Below are 22,761 nucleotides of genomic sequence, written 5' to 3'. Positions count from 1 at the left end.
TCAGAGATGAAAAAGGAAATGTAACAACAGACACCACAGAAATAAAAAGAATCATCAGAAATTACTACAAGGACTTGTATGCCAGCAAACAGGGAAACCTATCAGAAATGGATAGATTCCTGGACACATGCAACCTACCTAAATTGAACCAGGAAGACATCGAAAACCTAAACAGACCCATAACTGAGACAGAAATTGAAACAGTAATAAAGGCCCTCCCAACAAAGAAAAGCCCAGGACCAGATGGATTCACTGCTGAATTCTACCAGACATTTAAAGAAGAACTAACTCCAATTCTTCTCAAACTATTCAGAACAATTGAAGAAGAGGGAATCCTCCCAAATTCTTTCTATGAAGCCAGCATCACCTTAATTCCTAAGCCGGGAAAAGATGCAGCACTGAAAGAGAATTACAGACCAATATCCCTGATGAACATAGATGCAAAAATCCTCAATAAAATTCTCGCCAACAAAATGCAACAACACATCAGAAAGATCATCCACCCAGACCAAGTGGGATTTATCCCTGGTATGCAGGGATGGTTTAATGTGCGCAAGACAATCAATGTGATACACCACATTAACAGACTGCAGAAGAAAAACCATATGATTCTCTCAATAGATGCCGAGAAAGCATTTGATAAAATACAACACCCGTTCATGATGAAAACTCTAAGCAAACTGGGTTTGGAAGGAACATTCCTCAATACAATCAAAGCAATTTATGAAAAACCCACAGCCAACATCCTATTGAATGGGGAAAAGTTGGAAGCATTTCCACTGAGATCTGGGACCAGACAGGGATGTCCACTCTCACCACTGCTATTCAATATAGTTCTGGAGGTTCTAGCCAGAGCTATTAGGCAAGAAAAAGAAATTAAAGGGATACAAATTGGGAAGGAAGAACTCAAACTATCCCTCTTTGCAGATGACATGATTCTTTATTTAGGGGACCCAAAGAACTCTACCAAGAGACTATTGGAACTCATAGAAGAGTTTGGCAAAGTAGCAGGGTATAAAATCAATGCACAAAAATCAACAGCCTTTGTATACACAGACAATGCCATGGCTGAGGAAGAAATTCTAAGATCAATCCCATTCACAATAGCTACAAAAACAATCAAATACCTTGGAATAAACTTAACCAAGGACGTTAAAGATCTCTACGATGAAAATTACAAAACCTTAAGGAAAGAAATAGAAGAGGATACCAAGAAATGGAAAAATCTTCCATGCTCATGGATTGGAAGAATCAATATCATCAAAATGTCCATTCTCCCAAAAGCAATTTATAGATTCAATGCAATACCAATCAAGATACCGAAGACCTTCTTCTCAGATCTGGAAAAATTGGTGCTGAAATTTATATGGAGGCACAAGAGACCTCGAATAGCTAAAGCAATCTTGTACAACAAAAACAAAGCCGGAGGCATCACAATACCAGATTTCAGGACATACTACAGGGCAGTTGTAATCAAAACAGCATGGTACTGGTACAGAAACAGAAGGATAGACCAATGGAACAGAATTGAAATACCAGAAATCAACCCAAACATCTACAGCCAACTTATATTTGATCAAGGATCTAAAACTAATTCCTTGAGCAAGGACAGTCTATTCAATAAATGGTGCTGGGAAAATTGGATTTCCACGTGCAGAATCATGAAGCAAGACCCCTACCTTACACCTTACACCAAAATCCACTCAACATGGATTAAAGACCTAAATCTACGACCTGACACCATCAAGTTACTAGAGAACATTGGAGAAACCCTTCAAGATATTGGCACAGGCAAAGAGTTTCTGGAAAAGACCCGGGAGGCACAGGCAGTCAAAGCCAAAATTAACTATTGGGATTGCATCAAATTGAGAAGTTTCTGTACTGCAAAAGAAACAGTCAGGAGAGTGAAGAGACAACCATCAGAATGGGAAAAAATATTTGCAAACTATGCAACAGATAAAGGGTTAATAACCAGAATCTACAAAGAGATCAAGAAACTCCACAAAAACAAAACCAACAACCCAATTAAGAGATGGGCCAAGGACCTCAATAGACATTTTTCAAAAGAGGAAATCCAAATGGCCAACAGGCACATGAAAAAATGTTCAAGGTCATTAGCAATCAGAGAAATGCAAATCAAAACCACAATGAGGTTCCACCTCACCCCGGTTAGAATGGCTCACATTCAGAAATCTACCAACAACAGATGCTGGCGAGGATGTGGGGAAAAAGGGACACTAACCCACTGTTGGTGGGAATGCAAACTGGTCAAGCCACTATGGAAATCAGTCTGGAGATTCCTCAGAAACCTGAAGATAACCCTACCGTTCGACCCAGCCATCCCACTCCTTGGAATTTACCCAAAGGAATTTAAATTGGCAAACAAAAAAGCAGTCTGCACCCTAATGTTTATTGCAGCACAATTCACAATAGCTAAGACCTGGAACCAACCTAAATGCCCATCAACGGTAGACTGGATAAAGAAATTATGGGATATGTACTCTTTAGAATACTATACTGCAGTAAGAAACAACGAAATCCAGTCATTTGCAACAAAATGGAGGAATCTGGAACACATCATGCTAAGTGAAGTAAGCCAGTCCCAAAGGGACAAATACCATATGTTCTCCCTGATCGGTGACAACTGACTGAACACCAAAAAGGAAACTTGTTGAAGTGAAAGGGACACTATGGGAAACGGTGACTTGATCAGCATAGCCCTGACTGTTAATGAACAACTTAATACATTATCCCTCTTAGTAGTTTCTTTGTCTGTTCTACTTAATATGACTGATTTAATTCTGTAATTAATACACAGTTATTCTTAAGTGTTGAAATTTAACTGAATTGTGATCCCTGTTAAACATAAGAGTAGGAATAAGAGAGGGAAGAGATATATAATTTGGGACATGCTCAAGCTGACTTGCCCCAAATGGTAGAGTTAGAAACATACCAGGGGATTCCAAATTAATCCCATCAAGGTGGCATGTACCAATGCCATCTCACTAGTCCAAGTGATCAATTTCAGTTCGCAATTGATCATAATGAAAGGACTAAGAGTCAAAGGGAGCACATAAGCAAGTCTAGTACCTGCTAACACTAACCGATAGAATAAATAAAGGGGAGAGTGATCCAACATGGGAAGTGAGATACTCAGCAGACTCATAGAATGGCAGATGCCCTAAATAGCACTCTGGCCTCAGAATCAGCCCTAAAGGCACTCGGATCTGGCTGAAAAGCCCATGAGAGTATTTCAGGCATGGAAAGCCAAGACACTCTGGCAAAAGATCTCTGTGAGTGAGATCTCAGTGGAAAGAACAGGTCTTCAAAGAAGGAGGTACCTTTCTCTGAAGGGAGGAGAGAACCTCCACTTTGACTATGACCTTGTCTAAACAAGATAAGAGTCGGAGAACTCAAGGGGCTTCCATAGCCTTGGAAACTCATGACTGGAGCATAGGGAGATTACTGATGCCATAGACAGGAGTGTCAATTGGTAAAGTCAACAACAGGAGTCACTGTGCACTTACTCCTCATGTAGGATCTCTGTCCTTAATGTGCTGTGCATTGAGATTTAATGCTATAATGAGTACTCAAATAATATATTTCACTTTGTGTTTCTATGGGGGTGCAAACTGTTGAAATCTTTACTTAATGCATACTAAACTGATCCTCTGTAAAAAAAAAAAAAAAAAAAAAAAAAAAAAAAAAAAAAAAAAGAAAGAAAAGAAAAGAAACTATCAACTCCCAACTTGACTCTCACTGGGATTAAACATGACAATAGGTCTGATCTGATTTCATCATCATTAAAAAAAATCATCTATTATTTTTCACTTTATGTTTCTGTGTGGGAGCAAACTGTTGAAAGCCTTACTTAATGTATACTAAGCTGATCTTCTGTATATTAAGATAATCGAAAATGAACCTTGATGTGAATGGAAGGGGAGAGGGAGTGGGAAAGGGGAGGGTTGTGGGTGGGAGGGACGGTACGGGGGGGAAGCCATAGTAATCCATTATTCGTACTTTGGAAACGTATATTCATTAAATAAAAGTTAAAAAAAAAAAAAAAAAAAAAAAGAAATAAGCAGCATACAGAGTTCTGTAGCATGGGAGTAGCAATATGCAACACGAGGGATATCCAGAACCCGATTGTGGGAGTCGCAGCTTACGGACGATCTGTTACATGGGTGAATGGAAAAGCATTTTCCGGGAGTTGTGTAACTTGTGTGTAGAGAGAAGCAGTTTACAAGAGTTCTGTAGGCGGGGTGTAGAGTGAAGCACTTTAGAGATTTCTGTAGAGTGGGAGTAACAACACCCAATATGAGTGCTTTTTATAACCTGAGTTTAGGAGAAGTAGCGAACGGGCGTTCTGTAAGCTGGATGAAGGCAAATGCAGTTAGGGAAGTTCTATATTCTGTGTGCGGAGAGAAGCACTTTACAAGAGTCGTGCAGCCTGGGAGTAGACAGTCGCAATATTCGGGATATCTGTAGCCTGAGTGTAGCAGACGCAGCTTACAGGATTTCTCTCTCCTTGGTCTAGAGGGAAGCAGTTTCCAAGAGTTCTGTAGCCTGAGTGTAGAAATAAGCAGTATAGAGAGTTCTGTAGCATGGGAGTAGCAATATGCAACACGAGGGATGTCCAGAACCCGATTGTGGGAGTCGCAGCTTACGGACGATCTGTTCCATGGGTGAAAGGAAAAGCATTTTCCGGGAGTTGTGTAACTTGTGTGTAGAGAGAAGCAGTATCAAGAGTTCTGTAGCCTGGGAATAGGCACTCGCAATATACAGGATTTCAGTAACCAGGTTGTAGAGGGAAGCACTTCACAGAGTATCTGTATGCTGGGTGTCGAGAGAAGCAATTTACAGAGTTCTGTAGCATGGGAGTAGAAATGCGCAATGCGTGTTGTCTGTATCTTCACTGTAGGACACGCAGTGTTCGGGAGTTCTGTAAGCTGGGTGTGGAGAAATGCAGTTTCTGGGAGCTGTGTATCCGGTGTGCAGAGAGAACCAGTTTCCAAGAGTTCTGTAGCCTGGGTGTAGAATGCAGCAGTTTACAGAGTTTTGTAGTGTGGGAGTAGCAACACGCAATATGAGGGTTTTTTTATAACCTGAGTGTGGGAGACGCAGCTTATTGGCATTCTGTAAGCTGGGTGAAGGGAAATGCAGTTTACAGGAGTTCTGTAGCCTGGGTGTAGAGAGAAGCAGTTTAGAAACATCTGTAGCCCGGGAGAATGCCTTCGCAATATGAAGGAAACCTGTAATCTGAGCGTAGCAGTCGTAGCTTACAGCATTTCTCTATCCCTGCTCTAGAGAGAAGCAGTTTACAAGAGTTCTGTAGGCTGTGTGTAGAGCGAAGCACTTTAGAGATTTCTGTAGAGTGGGAGTTACATTACGCAATATGCAGGTTTTCTATAACCTGAGTTTGGGAGAAGCAGCTAACGGGCGTTCTGTAAGCTGGATGAAGGCAAATGCAGTTTAGGGAAGTTCTATATTCTGTGTGCGGAGAGAAGCACTTTACAAGAGTTGTGCAGCCTGGGAGTAGACAGTCGCAATATTCGGGATATCTGTAGCCTGAGTGTAGCAGACGCAGCTTACAAGATTTCTCTCTCCTTGGTCTAGAGGGAAGCAGTGTACAAGAGTTCTGTAGCCTGAGTGTAGAAATAAGCAGCATACAGAGTTCTGTAGCATGGGAGTAGCAATATGCAACACGAGGGATATCCAGAACCCGATTGTGGGAGTCGCAGCTTACGGACGATCTGTTACATGGGTGAATGGAAAAGCATTTTCCGGGAGTTGTGTAACTTGTGTGTAGAGAGAAGCAGTTTACAAGAGTTCTGTAGGCGGGGTGTAGAGTGAAGCACTTTAGAGATTTCTGTAGAGTGGGAGTAACAACACCCAATATGAGTGCTTTTTATAACCTGAGTTTAGGAGAAGTAGCGAACGGGCGTTCTGTAAGCTGGATGAAGGCAAATGCAGTTAGGGAAGTTCTATATTCTGTGTGCGGAGAGAAGCACTTTACAAGAGTCGTGCAGCCTGGGAGTAGACAGTCGCAATATTCGGGATATCTGTAGCCTGAGTGTAGCAGACGCAGCTTACAGGATTTCTCTCTCCTTGGTCTAGAGGGAAGCAGTTTCCAAGAGTTCTGTAGCCTGAGTGTAGAAATAAGCAGTATAGAGAGTTCTGTAGCATGGGAGTAGCAATGTGCAACACGAGGGATGTCCAGAACCCGAGTGTGGGAGTCGCAGCTTATGGACTGACTATCTGTTACATGCGTGAAGGGAAATGCATTTACCGGGAGTTGTGTTACTTGTGTGTAGAGAGAAGCAGTATCAAGAGTTCTGTAGCCTGGGAATAGGCACTCGCAATATACAGGATTTCAGTAACCAGGTTGTAGAGGGAAGCACTTCACAGAGTATCTGTATGCTGGGTGTCGAGAGAAGCAATTTACAGAGTTCTGTAGCATGGGAGTAGAAATGCGCAATGCGTGTTGTCTGTATCTTCACTGTAGGACACGCAGTGTTCGGGAGTTCTGTAAGCTGGGTGTGGAGAAATGCAGTTTCTGGGAGCTGTGTATCCGGTGTGCAGAGAGAACCAGTTTCCAAGAGTTCTGTAGCCTGGGTGTAGAATGCAGCAGTTTACAGAGTTTTGTAGTGTGGGAGTAGCAACACGCAATATGAGGGTTTTTTTATAACCTGAGTGTGGGAGACGCAGCTTATTGGCATTCTGTAAGCTGGGTGAAGGGAAATGCAGTTTACAGGAGTTCTGTAGCCTGGGTGTAGAGAGAAGCAGTTTAGAAACATCTGTAGCCCGGGAGAATGCCTTCGCAATATGAAGGAAACCTGTAATCTGAGCGTAGCAGTCGTAGCTTACAGCATTTCTCTATCCCTGCTCTAGAGAGAAGCAGTTTACAAGAGTTCTGTAGGCTGTGTGTAGAGCGAAGCACTTTAGAGATTTCTGTAGAGTGGGAGTTACATTACGCAATATGCAGGTTTTCTATAACCTGAGTTTGGGAGAAGCAGCTAACGGGCGTTCTGTAAGCTGGATGAAGGCAAATGCAGTTTAGGGAAGTTCTATATTCTGTGTGCGGAGAGAAGCACTTTACAAGAGTCGTGCAGCCTGGGAGTAGACAGTCGCAATATTCGGGATATCTGTAGCCTGAGTGTAGCAGACGCAGCTTACAAGATTTCTCTCTCCTTGGTCTAGAGGGAAGCAGTGTACAAGAGTTCTGTAGCCTGAGTGTAGAAATAAGCAGCATACAGAGTTCTGTAGCATGGGAGTAGCAATATGCAACACGAGGGATATCCAGAACCCGATTGTGGGAGTCGCAGCTTACGGACGATCTGTTCCATGGGTGAATGGAAAAGCATTTTCCGGGAGTTGTGTAACTTGTGTGTAGAGAGAAGCAGTTTACAAGAGTTCTGTAGGCGGGGTGTAGAGTGAAGCACTTTAGAGATTTCTGTAGAGTGGGAGTAACAACACCCAATATGAGTGCTTTTTATAACCTGAGTTTAGGAGAAGTAGCGAACGGGCGTTCTGTAAGCTGGATGAAGGCAAATGCAGTTAGGGAAGTTCTATATTCTGTGTGCGGAGAGAAGCACTTTACAAGAGTCGTGCAGCCTGGGAGTAGACAGTCGCAATATTCGGGATATCTGTAGCCTGAGTGTAGCAGACGCAGCTTACAGGATTTCTCTCTCCTTGGTCTAGAGGGAAGCAGTTTCCAAGAGTTCTGTAGCCTGAGTGTAGAAATAAGCAGCATACAGAGTTCTGTAGCATGGGAGTAGCAATATGCAACACGAGGGATATCCAGAACCCGATTGTGGGAGTCGCAGCTTACGGACGATCTGTTCCATGGGTGAATGGAAAAGCATTTTCCGGGAGTTGTGTAACTTGTGTGTAGAGAGAAGCAGTTTACAAGAGTTCTGTAGGCGGGGTGTAGAGTGAAGCACTTTAGAGATTTCTGTAGAGTGGGAGTAACAACACCCAATATGAGTGCTTTTTATAACCTGAGTTTAGGAGAAGTAGCGAACGGGCGTTCTGTAAGCTGGATGAAGGCAAATGCAGTTAGGGAAGTTCTATATTCTGTGTGCGGAGAGAAGCACTTTACAAGAGTCGTGCAGCCTGGGAGTAGACAGTCGCAATATTCGGGATATCTGTAGCCTGAGTGTAGCAGACGCAGCTTACAGGATTTCTCTCTCCTTGGTCTAGAGGGAAGCAGTTTCCAAGAGTTCTGTAGCCTGAGTGTAGAAATAAGCAGTATAGAGAGTTCTGTAGCATGGGAGTAGCAATATGCAACACGAGGGATGTCCAGAACCCGAGTGTGGGAGTCGCAGCTTATGGACTGACTATCTGTTACATGCGTGAAGGGAAATGCATTTACCGGGAGTTGTGTTACTTGTGTGTAGAGAGAAGCAGTATCAAGAGTTCTGTAGCCTGGGAATAGGCACTCGCAATATACAGGATTTCAGTAACCAGGTTGTAGAGGGAAGCACTTCACAGAGTATCTGTATGCTGGGTGTCGAGAGAAGCAATTTACAGAGTTCTGTAGCATGGGAGTAGAAATGCGCAATGCGTGTTGTCTGTATCTTCACTGTAGGACACGCAGTGTTCGGGAGTTCTGTAAGCTGGGTGTGGAGAAATGCAGTTTCTGGGAGCTGTGTATCCGGTGTGCAGAGAGAACCAGTTTCCAAGAGTTCTGTAGCCTGGGTGTAGAATGCAGCAGTTTACAGAGTTTTGTAGTGTGGGAGTAGCAACACGCAATATGAGGGTTTTTTTATAACCTGAGTGTGGGAGACGCAGCTTATTGGCATTCTGTAAGCTGGGTGAAGGGAAATGCAGTTTACAGGAGTTCTGTAGCCTGGGTGTAGAGAGAAGCAGTTTAGAAACATCTGTAGCCCGGGAGAATGCCTTCGCAATATGAAGGAAACCTGTAATCTGAGCGTAGCAGTCGTAGCTTACAGCATTTCTCTATCCCTGCTCTAGAGAGAAGCAGTTTACAAGAGTTCTGTAGGCTGGGTGTAGAGCGAAGCACTTTAGAGATTTCTGTAGAGTGGGAGTTACATTACGCAATATGCAGGTTTTCTATAACCTGAGTTTGGGAGAAGCAGCTAACGGGCGTTCTGTAAGCTGGATGAAGGCAAATGCAGTTTAGGGAAGTTCTATATTCTGTGTGCGGAGAGAAGCACTTTACAAGAGTTGTGCAGCCTGGGAGTAGACAGTCGCAATATTCGGGATATCTGTAGCCTGAGTGTAGCAGACGCAGCTTACAAGATTTCTCTCTCCTTGGTCTAGAGGGAAGCAGTGTACAAGAGTTCTGTAGCCTGAGTGTAGAAATAAGCAGCATACAGAGTTCTGTAGCATGGGAGTAGCAATATGCAACACGAGGGATATCCAGAACCAGATTGTGGGAGTCGCAGCTTACGGACGATCTGTTACATGGGTGAATGGAAAAGCATTTTCCGGGAGTTGTGTAACTTGTGTGTAGAGAGAAGCAGTTTACAAGAGTTCTGTAGGCTGTGTGTAGAGCGAAGCACTTTAGAGATTTCTGTAGAGTGGGAGTAACAACACCCAATATGAGTGCTTTTTATAACCTGAGTTTAGGAGAAGTAGCGAACGGGCGTTCTGTAAGCTGGATGAAGGCAAATGCAGTTAGGGAAGTTCTATATTCTGTGTGCGGAGAGAAGCACTTTACAAGAGTCGTGCAGCCTGGGAGTAGACAGTCGCAATATTCGGGATATCTGTAGCCTGAGTGTAGCAGACGCAGCTTACAGGATTTCTCTCTCCTTGGTCTAGAGGGAAGCAGTTTCCAAGAGTTCTGTAGCCTGAGTGTAGAAATAAGCAGTATAGAGAGTTCTGTAGCATGGGAGTAGCAATATGCAACACGAGGGATGTCCAGAACCCGAGTGTGGGAGTCGCAGCTTATGGACTGACTATCTGTTACATGCGTGAAGGGAAATGCATTTACCGGGAGTTGTGTTACTTGTGTGTAGAGAGAAGCAGTATCAAGAGTTCTGTAGCCTGGGAATAGGCACTCGCAATATACAGGATTTCAGTAACCAGGTTGTAGAGGGAAGCACTTCACAGAGTATCTGTATGCTGGGTGTCGAGAGAAGCAATTTACAGAGTTCTGTAGCATGGGAGTAGAAATGCGCAATGCGTGTTGTCTGTATCTTCACTGTAGGACACGCAGTGTTCGGGAGTTCTGTAAGCTGGGTGTGGAGAAATGCAGTTTCTGGGAGCTGTGTATCCGGTGTGCAGAGAGAACCAGTTTCCAAGAGTTCTGTAGCCTGGGTGTAGCATGCAGCAGTTTACAGAGTTTTGTAGTGTGGGAGTAGCAACACGCAATATGAGGGTTTTTTTATAACCTGAGTGTGGGAGACGCAGCTTATTGGCATTCTGTAAGCTGGGTGAAGGGAAATGCAGTTTACAGGAGTTCTGTAGCCTGGGTGTAGAGAGAAGCAGTTTAGAAACATCTGTAGCCCGGGAGAATGCCTTCGCAATATGAAGGAAACCTGTAATCTGAGCGTAGCAGTCGTAGCTTACAGCATTTCTCTATCCCTGCTCTAGAGAGAAGCAGTTTACAAGAGTTCTGTAGGCTGGGTGTAGAGCGAAGCACTTTAGAGATTTCTGTAGAGTGGGAGTTACATTACGCAATATGCAGGTTTTCTATAACCTGAGTTTGGGAGAAGCAGCTAACGGGCGTTCTGTAAGCTGGATGAAGGCAAATGCAGTTTAGGGAAGTTCTATATTCTGTGTGCGGAGAGAAGCACTTTACAAGAGTTGTGCAGCCTGGGAGTAGAGAGTCGCAATATTCGGGATATCTGTAGCCTGAGTGTAGCAGACGCAGCTTACAAGATTTCTCTCTCCTTGGTCTAGAGGGAAGCAGTGTACAAGAGTTCTGTAGCCTGAGTGTAGAAATAAGCAGCATACAGAGTTCTGTAGCATGGGAGTAGCAATATGCAACACGAGGGATATCCAGAACCCGATTGTGGGAGTCGCAGCTTACGGACGATCTGTTCCATGGGTGAATGGAAAAGCATTTTCCGGGAGTTGTGTAACTTGTGTGTAGAGAGAAGCAGTTTACAAGAGTTCTGTAGGCGGGGTGTAGAGTGAAGCACTTTAGAGATTTCTGTAGAGTGGGAGTAACAACACACAATATGAGTGCTTTTTATAACCTGAGTTTAGGAGAAGTAGCGAACGGGCGTTCTGTAAGCTGGATGAAGGCAAATGCAGTTAGGGAAGTTCTATATTCTGTGTGCGGAGAGAAGCACTTTACAAGAGTCGTGCAGCCTGGGAGTAGACAGTCGCAATATTCGGGATATCTGTAGCCTGAGTGTAGCAGACGCAGCTTACAGGATTTCTCTCTCCTTGGTCTAGAGGGAAGCAGTGTACAAGAGTTCTGTAGCCTGAGTGTAGAAATAAGCAGTATAGAGAGTTCTGTAGCATGGGAGTAGCAATGTGCAACACGAGGGATGTCCAGAACCCGAGTGTGGGAGTCGCAGCTTATGGACTGACTATCTGTTACATGCGTGAAGGGAAATGCATTTACCGGGAGTTGTGTTACTTGTGTGTAGAGAGAAGCAGTATCAAGAGTTCTGTAGCCTGGGAATAGGCACTCGCAATATACAGGATTTCAGTAACCAGGTTGTAGAGGGAAGCACTTCACAGAGTATCTGTATGCTGGGTGTCGAGAGAAGCAATTTACAGAGTTCTGTAGCATGGGAGTAGAAATGCGCAATGCGTGTTGTCTGTATCTTCACTGTAGGACACGCAGTGTTCGGGAGTTCTGTAAGCTGGGTGTGGAGAAATGCAGTTTCTGGGAGCTGTGTATCCGGTGTGCAGAGAGAACCAGTTTCCAAGAGTTCTGTAGCCTGGGTGTAGAATGAAGCAGTTTACAGAGTTTTGTAGTGTGGGAGTAGCAACACGCAATATGAGGGTTTTTTTATAACCTGAGTGTGGGAGACGCAGCTTATTGGCATTCTGTAAGCTGGGTGAAGGGAAATGCAGTTTACAGGAGTTCTGTAGCCTGGGTGTAGAGAGAAGCAGTTTAGAAACATCTGTAGCCCGGGAGAATGCCTTCGCAATATGAAGGAAACCTGTAATCTGAGCGTAGCAGTCGTAGCTTACAGCATTTCTCTATCCCTGCTCTAGAGAGAAGCAGTTTACAAGAGTTCTGTAGGCTGTGTGTAGAGCGAAGCACTTTAGAGATTTCTGTAGAGTGGGAGTTACATTACGCAATATGCAGGTTTTCTATAACCTGAGTTTGGGAGAAGCAGCTAACGGGCGTTCTGTAAGCTGGATGAAGGCAAATGCAGTTTAGGGAAGTTCTATATTCTGTGTGCGGAGAGAAGCACTTTACAAGAGTTGTGCAGCCTGGGAGTAGACACTCGCAATATTCGGGATATCTGTAGCCTGAGTGTAGCAGACGCAGCTTACAAGATTTCTCTCTCCTTGGTCTAGAGGGAAGCAGTGTACAAGAGTTCTGTAGCCTGAGTGTAGAAATAAGCAGCATACAGAGTTCTGTAGCATGGGAGTAGCAATATGCAACATGAGGGATATCCAGAACCCGATTGTGGGAGTCCCAGCTTACGGACGATCTGTTACATGGGTGAATGGAAAAGCATTTTCCGGGAGTTGTGTAACTTGTGTGTAGAGAGAAGCAGTTTACAAGAGTTCTGTAGGCGGGGTGTAGAGTGAAGCACTTTAGAGATTTCTGTAGAGTGGGAGTAACAACACACAATATGAGTGCTTTTTATAACCTGAGTTTAGGAGAAGTAGCGAACGGGCGTTCTGTAAGCTGGATGAAGGCAAATGCAGTTAGGGAAGTTCTATATTCTGTGTGCGGAGAGAAGCACTTTACAAGAGTCGTGCAGCCTGGGAGTAGACAGTCGCAATATTCGGGATATCTGTAGCCTGAGTGTAGCAGACGCAGCTTACAGGATTTCTCTCTCCTTGGTCTAGAGGGAAGCAGTTTCCAAGAGTTCTGTAGCCTGAGTGTAGAAATAAGCAGCATACATGCCTACAAGAAACACATCTTTCCAACAAAGATCCATACAGACTGAAAGTGAAAGGCTGGAAAAAGATATACCATGCCAACAGAAATGAAAAAAGAGCAGGCGTAGCCATCTTAATATCAGACACCATAAACTTTACCACAAAAACCATTAAGAGAGACAAAGAGGGACACTACATAATGATTAAGGGATCAATTCAACAGGAAGATATAACAATTATCAATGTATATGCACCTAACTACAGGGCACCGGTTTATCTAAAAGATTTGTTAACGGACTTAAAGGGAGACTTAGACCCCAATACAATAGTACTGGGGGACTTCAATACTCCACTCTCAGAAATAGACAGATCAATAGGACAGAAGATCAACAAGGATACAGTAGATTTAAACGACACTATAGCCCAAATGGATCTAACAGATATATACAGAACTTTCAATCCTACAGCTAAAGATTACACATTCTTCTCAGCAGTACATGGAACCTTCTCTAGGATTGACCACATACTAGGCCATAAAGCAAGTCTCAGCAAATTCAAAAGAATTAGAATCATACCATGCAGCTTCTCAGACCATAAAGGAATGAAGTTGGAAATGAACAACTCAGGAATCCCTAGATCATACGCAAACACATGGAGATTGAACAACATGCTCCTGAATGAACAATGGGTCATAGAAGAAATCAAAAGAGAAATCAAAAACTTTCTGGAAGTAAATGAGGATAACAGCACAACATACCAAAACTTATGGGACGCAGCAAAAGCAGTGTTAAGAGGAAAGTTTATATCAATAGGTGCCTACATCAAGAAATTGGAAAGGCACCAAATAGATGAGCTTTCTACTCACCTCAAGGATCTAGAAAACCTACAGCAAATCAGACCCAAATCTAGTAGGAGAAGAGAAATAATTAAAATCAGAGAAGAAATCAACAGGATTGAATCAAGAAAAACATTACAAAAAATCAGCCAAACGAGGAGCTGGTTTTTTGAAAAAATAAACAAAATTGACACCCCATTGGCCCAACTAACTAAAAAAAGAAGAGAAAAGACCCAAATCAATAAAATCAGAGATGAAAAAGGAAATGTAACAACAGACACCACAGAAATAAAAAGAATCATCAGAAATTACTACAAGGACTTGTATGCCAGCAAACAGGGAAACCTATCAGAAATGGATAGATTCCTGGACACATGCAACCTACCTAAATTGAACCAGGAAGACATCGAAAACCTAAACAGACCCATAACTGAGACAGAAATTGAAACAGTAATAAAGGCCCTCCCAACAAAGAAAAGCCCAGGACCAGATGGATTCACTGCTGAATTCTACCAGACATTTAAAGAAGAACTAACTCCAATTCTTCTCAAACTATTCAGAACAATTGAAGAAGAGGGAATCCTCCCAAATTCTTTCTATGAAGCCAGCATCACCTTAATTCCTAAGCCGGGAAAAGATGCAGCACTGAAAGAGAATTACAGACCAATATCCCTGATGAACATAGATGCAAAAATCCTCAATAAAATTCTCGCCAACAAAATGCAACAACACATCAGAAAGATCATCCACCCAGACCAAGTGGGATTTATCCCTGGTATGCAGGGATGGTTTAATGTGCGCAAGACAATCAATGTGATACACCACATTAACAGACTGCAGAAGAAAAACCATATGATTCTCTCAATAGATGCCGAGAAAGCATTTGATAAAATACAACACCCGTTCATGATGAAAACTCTAAGCAAACTGGGTTTGGAAGGAACATTCCTCAATACAATCAAAGCAATTTATGAAAAACCCACAGCCAACATCCTATTGAATGGGGAAAAGTTGGAAGCATTTCCACTGAGATCTGGGACCAGACAGGGATGTCCACTCTCACCACTGCTATTCAATATAGTTCTGGAGGTTCTAGCCAGAGCTATTAGGCAAGAAAAAGAAATTAAAGGGATACAAATTGGGAAGGAAGAACTCAAACTATCCCTCTTTGCAGATGACATGATTCTTTATTTAGGGGACCCAAAGAACTCTACCAAGAGACTATTGGAACTCATAGAAGAGTTTGGCAAAGTAGCAGGGTATAAAATCAATGCACAAAAATCAACAGCCTTTGTATACACAGACAATGCCATGGCTGAGGAAGAAATTCTAAGATCAATCCCATTCACAATAGCTACAAAAACAATCAAATACCTTGGAATAAACTTAACCAAGGACGTTAAAGATCTCTACGATGAAAATTACAAAACCTTAAGGAAAGAAATAGAAGAGGATACCAAGAAATGGAAAAATCTTCCATGCTCATGGATTGGAAGAATCAATATCATCAAAATGTCCATTCTCCCAAAAGCAATTTATAGATTCAATGCAATACCAATCAAGATACCGAAGACCTTCTTCTCAGATCTGGAAAAATTGGTGCTGAAATTTATATGGAGGCACAAGAGACCTCGAATAGCTAAAGCAATCTTGTACAACAAAAACAAAGCCGGAGGCATCACAATACCAGATTTCAGGACATACTACAGGGCAGTTGTAATCAAAACAGCATGGTACTGGTACAGAAACAGAAGGATAGACCAATGGAACAGAATTGAAATACCAGAAATCAACCCAAACATCTACAGCCAACTTATATTTGATCAAGGATCTAAAACTAATTCCTTGAGCAAGGACAGTCTATTCAATAAATGGTGCTGGGAAAATTGGATTTCCACGTGCAGAATCATGAAGCAAGACCCCTACCTTACACCTTACACCAAAATCCACTCAACATGGATTAAAGACCTAAATCTACGACCTGACACCATCAAGTTACTAGAGAACATTGGAGAAACCCTTCAAGATATTGGCACAGGCAAAGAGTTTCTGGAAAAGACCCGGGAGGCACAGGCAGTCAAAGCCAAAATTAACTATTGGGATTGCATCAAATTGAGAAGTTTCTGTACTGCAAAAGAAACAGTCAGGAGAGTGAAGAGACAACCATCAGAATGGGAAAAAATATTTGCAAACTATGCAACAGATAAAGGGTTAATAACCAGAATCTACAAAGAGATCAAGAAACTCCACAAAAACAAAACCAACAACCCAATTAAGAGATGGGCCAAGGACCTCAATAGACATTTTTCAAAAGAGGAAATCCAAATGGCCAACAGGCACATGAAAAAATGTTCAAGGTCATTAGCAATCAGAGAAATGCAAATCAAAACCACAATGAGGTTCCACCTCACCCCGGTTAGAATGGCTCACATTCAGAAATCTACCAACAACAGATGCTGGCGAGGATGTGGGGAAAAAGGGACACTAACCCACTGTTGGTGGGAATGCAAACTGGTCAAGCCACTATGGAAATCAGTCTGGAGATTCCTCAGAAACCTGAAGATAACCCTACCGTTCGACCCAGCCATCCCACTCCTTGGAATTTACCCAAAGGAATTTAAATTGGCAAACAAAAAAGCAGTCTGCACCCTAATGTTTATTGCAGCACAATTCACAATAGCTAAGACCTGGAACCAACCTAAATGCCCATCAACGGTAGACTGGATAAAGAAATTATGGGATATGTACTCTTTAGAATACTATACTGCAGTAAGAAACAACGAAATCCAGTCATTTGCAACAAAATGGAGGAATCTGGAACACATCATGCTAAGTGAAGTAAGCCAGTCCCAAAGGGACAAATACCATATGTTCTCCCTGATCGGTGACAACTGACTGAACACCAAAAAGGAAACTTGTTGAAGTGAAAGGGACACTATGGGAAACGGTGACTTGATCAGCATAGCCCTGACTGTTAATGAACAACTTAATACATTATCCCTCTTAGTAGTTTCTTTGTCTGTTCTACTTAATATGACTGATTTAATTCTGTAATTAATACACAGTTATTCTTAAGTGTTGAAATTTAACTGAATTGTGATCCCTGTTAAACATAAGAGTAGGAATAAGAGAGGGAAGAGATATATAATTTGGGACATGCTCAAGCTGACTTGCCCCAAATGGTAGAGTTAGAAACATACCAGGGGATTCCAAATTAATCCCATCAAGGTGGCATGTACCAATGCCATCTCACTAGTCCAAGTGATCAATTTCAGTTCGCAATTGATCATAATGAAAGGACTAAGAGTCAAAGGGAGCACATAAGCAAGTCTAGTACCTGCTAACACTAACCGATAGAATAAATAAAGGGGAGAGTGATCCAACATGGGAAGTGAGATACTCAGCAGACTCATAGAATGGCAGATGCCCTAAATAGCACTCTGGCCTCAGAATCAGCCCTAAAGGCACTCGGATCTGGCTGAAAAGCCCATGAGAGTATTTCAGGCATGGAAAGCCAAGACACTCTGGCAAAAGATCTCTGTGAGTGAGATCTCAGTGGAAAGAACAGGTCTTCAAAGAAGGAGGTACCTTTCTCTGAAGGGAGGAGAGAACCTCCACTTTGACTATGACCTTGTCTAAACAAGATAAGAGTCGGAGAACTCAAGGGGCTTCCATAGCCTTGGAAACTCATGACTGGAGCATAGGGAGATTACTGATGCCATAGACAGGAGTGTCAATTGGTAAAGTCAACAACAGGAGTCACTGTGCACTTACTCCTCATGTAGGATCTCTGTCCTTAATGTGCTGTGCATTGAGATTTAATGCTATAATGAGTACTCAAATAATATATTTCACTTTGTGTTTCTATGGGGGTGCAAACTGTTGAAATCTTTACTTAATGCATACTAAACTGATCCTCTGTAAAAAAAAAAAAAAAAAAAAAAAAAAAAAAAAAAAAGAAAGAAAGAAAAGAAAAGAAACTATCAACTCCCAACTTGACTCTCACTGGGATTAAACATGACAATAGGTCTGATCTGATTTCATCATCATTAAAAAAAATCATCTATTATTTTTCACTTTATGTTTCTGTGTGGGAGCAAACTGTTGAAAGCCTTACTTAATGTATACTAAGCTGATCTTCTGTATATTAAGATAATCGAAAATGAACCTTGATGTGAATGGAAGGGGAGAGGGAGTGGGAAAGGGGAGGGTTGTGGGTGGGAGGGACGGTACGGGGGGGAAGCCATAGTAATCCATTATTCGTACTTTGGAAACGTATATTCATTAAATAAAAGTTAAAAAAAAAAAAAAAAGAAAGAAGCAGCATACAGAGTTCTGTAGCATGGGAGTAGCAATATGCAACACGAGGGATATCCAGAACCCGACTGTGGGAGTCGCAGCTTACGGACGATCTGTTACATGGGTGAATGGAAAAGCATTTTCCGGGAGTTGTGTAACTTGTGTGTAGAGAGAAGCAGTTTACAAGAGTTCTGTAGGCGGGGTGTAGAGTGAAGCACTTTAGAGATTTCTGTAGAGTGGGAGTAACAACACCCAATATGAGTGCTTTTTATAACCTGAGTTTAGGAGAAGTAGCGAACGGGCGTTCTGTAAGCTGGATGAAGGCAAATGCAGTTAGGGAAGTTCTATATTCTGTGTGCGGAGAGAAGCACTTTACAAGAGTCGTGCAGCCTGGGAGTAGACAGTCGCAATATTCGGGATATCTGTAGCCTGAGTGTAGCAGACGCAGCTTACAGGATTTCTCTCTCCTTGGTCTAGAGGGAAGCAGTTTCCAAGAGTTCTGTAGCCTGAGTGTAGAAATAAGCAGTATAGAGAGTTCTGTAGCATGGGAGTAGCAATATGCAACACGAGGGATGTCCAGAACCCGAGTGTGGGAGTCGCAGCTTATGGACTGACTATCTGTTACATGCGTGAAGGGAAATGCATTTACCGGGAGTTGTGTTACTTGTGTGTAGAGAGAAGCAGTATCAAGAGTTCTGTAGCCTGGGAATAGGCACTCGCAATATACAGGATTTCAGTAACCAGGTTGTAGAGGGAAGCACTTCACAGAGTATCTGTATGCTGGGTGTCGAGAGAAGCAATTTACAGAGTTCTGTAGCATGGGAGTAGAAATGCGCAATGCGTGTTGTCTGTATCTTCACTGTAGGACACGCAGTGTTCGGGAGTTCTGTAAGCTGGGTGTGGAGAAATGCAGTTTCTGGGAGCTGTGTATCCGGTGTGCAGAGAGAACCAGTTTCCAAGAGTTCTGTAGCCTGGGTGTAGAATGCAGCAGTTTACAGAGTTTTGTAGTGTGGGAGTAGCAACACGCAATATGAGGGTTTTTTTATAACCTGAGTGTGGGAGACGCAGCTTATTGGCATTCTGTAAGCTGGGTGAAGGGAAATGCAGTTTACAGGAGTTCTGTAGCCTGGGTGTAGAGAGAAGCAGTTTAGAAACATCTGTAGCCCGGGAGAATGCCTTCGCAATATGAAGGAAACCTGTAATCTGAGCGTAGCAGTCGTAGCTTACAGCATTTCTCTATCCCTGCTCTAGAGAGAAGCAGTTTACAAGAGTTCTGTAGGCTGTGTGTAGAGCGAAGCACTTTAGAGATTTCTGTAGAGTGGGAGTTACATTACGCAATATGCAGGTTTTCTATAACCTGAGTTTGGGAGAAGCAGCTAACGGGCGTTCTGTAAGCTGGATGAAGGCAAATGCAGTTTAGGGAAGTTCTATATTCTGTGTGCGGAGAGAAGCACTTTACAAGAGTTGTGCAGCCTGGGAGTAGACAGTCGCAATATTCGGGATATCTGTAGCCTGAGTGTAGCAGACGCAGCTTACAAGATTTCTCTCTCCTTGGTCTAGAGGGAAGCAGTGTACAAGAGTTCTGTAGCCTGAGTGTAGAAATAAGCAGCATACAGAGTTCTGTAGCATGGGAGTAGCAATATGCAACACGAGGGATATCCAGAACCCGATTGTGGGAGTCGCAGCTTACGGACGATCTGTTACATGGGTGAATGGAAAAGCATTTTGCGGGAGTTGTGTAACTTGTGTGTAGAGAGAAGCAGTTTACAAGAGTTCTGTAGGCGGGGTGTAGAGTGAAGCACTTTAGAGATTTCTGTAGAGTGGGAGTAACAACACCCAATATGAGTGCTTTTTATAACCTGAGTTTAGGAGAAGTAGCGAACGGGCGTTCTGTAAGCTGGATGAAGGCAAATGCAGTTAGGGAAGTTCTATATTCTGTGTGCGGAGAGAAGCACTTTACAAGAGTCGTGCAGCCTGGGAGTAGACAGTCGCAATATTCGGGATATCTGTAGCCTGAGTGTAGCAGACGCAGCTTACAGGATTTCTCTCTCCTTGGTCTAGAGGGAAGCAGTTTCCAAGAGTTCTGTAGCCTGAGTGTAGAAATAAGCAGTATAGAGAGTTCTGTAGCATGGGAGTAGCAATGTGCAACACGAGGGATGTCCAGAACCCGAGTGTGGGAGTCGCAGCTTATGGACTGACTATCTGTTACATGCGTGAAGGGAAATGCATTTACCGGGAGTTGTGTTACTTGTGTGTAGAGAGAAGCAGTATCAAGAGTTCTGTAGCCTGGGAATAGGCACTCGCAATATACAGGATTTCAGTAACCAGGTTGTAGAGGGAAGCACTTCACAGAGTATCTGTATGCTGGGTGTCGAGAGAAGCAATTTACAGAGTTCTGTAGCATGGGAGTAGAAATGCGCAATGCGTGTTGTCTGTATCTTCACTGTAGGACACGCAGTGTTCGGGAGTTCTGTAAGCTGGGTGTGGAGAAATGCAGTTTCTGGGAGCTGTGTATCCGGTGTGCAGAGAGAACCAGTTTCCAAGAGTTCTGTAGCCTGGGTGTAGAATGCAGCAGTTTACAGAGTTTTGTAGTGTGGGAGTAGCAACACGCAATATGAGGGTTTTTTTATAACCTGAGTGTGGGAGACGCAGCTTATTGGCATTCTGTAAGCTGGGTGAAGGGAAATGCAGTTTACAGGAGTTCTGTAGCCTGGGTGTAGAGAGAAGCAGTTTAGAAACATCTGTAGCCCGGGAGAATGCCTTCGCAATATGAAGGAAACCTGTAATCTGAGCGTAGCAGTCGTAGCTTACAGCATTTCTCTATCCCTGCTCTAGAGAGAAGCAGTTTACAAGAGTTCTGTAGGCTGTGTGTAGAGCGAAGCACTTTAGAGATTTCTGTAGAGTGGGAGTTACATTACGCAATATGCAGGTTTTCTATAACCTGAGTTTGGGAGAAGCAGCTAACGGGCGTTCTGTAAGCTGGATGAAGGCAAATGCAGTTTAGGGAAGTTCTATATTCTGTGTGCGGAGAGAAGCACTTTACAAGAGTCGTGCAGCCTGGGAGTAGACAGTCGCAATATTCGGGATATCTGTAGCCTGAGTGTAGCAGACGCAGCTTACAAGATTTCTCTCTCCTTGGTCTAGAGGGAAGCAGTGTACAAGAGTTCTGTAGCCTGAGTGTAGAAATAAGCAGCATACAGAGTTCTGTAGCATGGGAGTAGCAATATGCAACACGAGGGATATCCAGAACCCGATTGTGGGAGTCGCAGCTTACGGACGATCTGTTCCATGGGTGAATGGAAAAGCATTTTCCGGGAGTTGTGTAACTTGTGTGTAGAGAGAAGCAGTTTACAAGAGTTCTGTAGGCGGGGTGTAGAGTGAAGCACTTTAGAGATTTCTGTAGAGTGGGAGTAACAACACCCAATATGAGTGCTTTTTATAACCTGAGTTTAGGAGAAGTAGCGAACGGGCGTTCTGTAAGCTGGATGAAGGCAAATGCAGTTAGGGAAGTTCTATATTCTGTGTGCGGAGAGAAGCACTTTACAAGAGTCGTGCAGCCTGGGAGTAGACAGTCGCAATATTCGGGATATCTGTAGCCTGAGTGTAGCAGACGCAGCTTACAGGATTTCTCTCTCCTTGGTCTAGAGGGAAGCAGTTTCCAAGAGTTCTGTAGCCTGAGTGTAGAAATAAGCAGCATACAGAGTTCTGTAGCATGGGAGTAGCAATATGCAACACGAGGGATATCCAGAACCCGATTGTGGGAGTCGCAGCTTACGGACGATCTGTTCCATGGGTGAATGGAAAAGCATTTTCCGGGAGTTGTGTAACTTGTGTGTAGAGAGAAGCAGTTTACAAGAGTTCTGTAGGCGGGGTGTAGAGTGAAGCACTTTAGAGATTTCTGTAGAGTGGGAGTAACAACACCCAATATGAGTGCTTTTTATAACCTGAGTTTAGGAGAAGTAGCGAACGGGCGTTCTGTAAGCTGGATGAAGGCAAATGCAGTTAGGGAAGTTCTATATTCTGTGTGCGGAGAGAAGCACTTTACAAGAGTCGTGCAGCCTGGGAGTAGACAGTCGCAATATTCGGGATATCTGTAGCCTGAGTGTAGCAGACGCAGCTTACAGGATTTCTCTCTCCTTGGTCTAGAGGGAAGCAGTGTACAAGAGTTCTGTAGCCTGAGTGTAGAAATAAGCAGTATAGAGAGTTCTGTAGCATGGGAGTAGCAATATGCAACACGAGGGATGTCCAGAACCCGAGTGTGGGAGTCGCAGCTTATGGACTGACTATCTGTTACATGCGTGAAGGGAAATGCATTTACCGGGAGTTGTGTTACTTGTGTGTAGAGAGAAGCAGTATCAAGAGTTCTGTAGCCTGGGAATAGGCACTCGCAATATACAGGATTTCAGTAACCAGGTTGTAGAGGGAAGCACTTCACAGAGTATCTGTATGCTGGGTGTCGAGAGAAGCAATTTACAGAGTTCTGTAGCATGGGAGTAGAAATGCGCAATGCGTGTTGTCTGTATCTTCACTGTAGGACACGCAGTGTTCGGGAGTTCTGTAAGCTGGGTGTGGAGAAATGCAGTTTCTGGGAGCTGTGTATCCGGTGTGCAGAGAGAACCAGTTTCCAAGAGTTCTGTAGC

The sequence above is a fragment of the Oryctolagus cuniculus genome, chromosome 3 (assembly GCF_051225735.1).
Source record: "Oryctolagus cuniculus isolate XC-2025 breed Fujian yellow rabbit chromosome 3, ASM5122573v1, whole genome shotgun sequence".
Taxonomy (NCBI): domain Eukaryota; kingdom Metazoa; phylum Chordata; class Mammalia; order Lagomorpha; family Leporidae; genus Oryctolagus; species Oryctolagus cuniculus.
This window is presented reverse-complemented; position numbering follows the sequence as displayed.